The 1,016-nt window shown below is 69.5% G+C and overlaps 1 protein-coding gene across 1 annotated transcript in view; it reads right to left on the reverse strand.

The window, feature by feature from the left end:
- Window positions 1-1,016, reverse strand: part of LOC142047750 (Fc receptor-like protein 5) — a 194,054-nt gene that overhangs the window by 5,659 nt on the left and 187,379 nt on the right. The window lies entirely within an intron of this gene.

Consider the following 1,016-nt stretch of genomic DNA (forward strand, 5'->3'; position numbering starts at 1 on the left):
AGCGGCTCTGCCCCCGGTGCCTCCCACGCCCGCTCCGCCCTGCTGGGAGCCGAGTCCCGCTCCCGGCCTGGCCGGGCGCAGAGGCAGGAGGAGAAAAGGAGCCGGGAGTTGAATTACAACCGGTCCGCCACCCGCTCCAGCCCCACTGCCCTCCCGCGGCCCAGCGGCTCCGTCCCCAGCACCCCGCCCGGGAGGGGACAGGAAAGAGAATCCAGGAGTCCGGGCCCCCAGTCCCTCCTGCTCTAACCATTAGCCCCCACTCCCCTCCCAGAGCCGGGAGAGAACCCAGGAGTCCTGGCTCCGTGTCTACCCTCCCAGCCACAAACTGACCTGCCGGGAGCGCTGCTGAGTTACCCCAGGGGGTGGGCGAGGGGCTTCAGCCCACAACTGAGAGGCCGGGGGGGGGGCTATTAACATGGAGCCAGCCTCACCCTGCCCCTCTGCCTGGGGGATGAGGGGGACAGGCCTCATCCTTAGCAGCCCCCACAGCCTGCCCCATGGAAACTCAGCCACACAGGGGCATGTGAATGAAACCCAGGAGTCCTGGCTCCCAGCCCCCACCCCACCCTGCTCTAGCCACTAGACCCCACTCCCACCCAGGGCTGGACATTAACCAGACCTTTATCTCTGGACCTGAGTTGGGTGGGATTCCCAACGGGGGTGGGGGTACCTTACCGCCTCACCCCCACCCGTTTCTGGGAGGCCTGGTTCTCCTGCCCTTAGCCTGGCCGGTGCCCCTCACTCCCGACCCGCAGCCCCTGCCAGCCCAGCCCTGCCGGTGCCCCTCACTCCTGACCCGTGACCCCCTTCTAGCCCATCCCTGCCCCCCAGCCCTGCCAGTGCCCCCCACTCCTGACCCGTGACCCCCTTCTAGGCCAGCCCTGCCGGTGCCCCTCATTCCCGACCCGCTGCCCCTGCCAGCCCAGCCCTGCCAGTGCCCCTCACTCCTGACCTGCAGCCCCTGCCCCCCCAGCCCTGCCAGTGCCTCTCACTCCCGACCCGCAGCCCCTGCCCCC

Source organism: Chelonoidis abingdonii, chromosome 14, assembly GCF_003597395.2.
Source record: "Chelonoidis abingdonii isolate Lonesome George chromosome 14, CheloAbing_2.0, whole genome shotgun sequence".
In the NCBI taxonomy this organism is placed as follows: domain Eukaryota; kingdom Metazoa; phylum Chordata; order Testudines; family Testudinidae; genus Chelonoidis; species Chelonoidis abingdonii.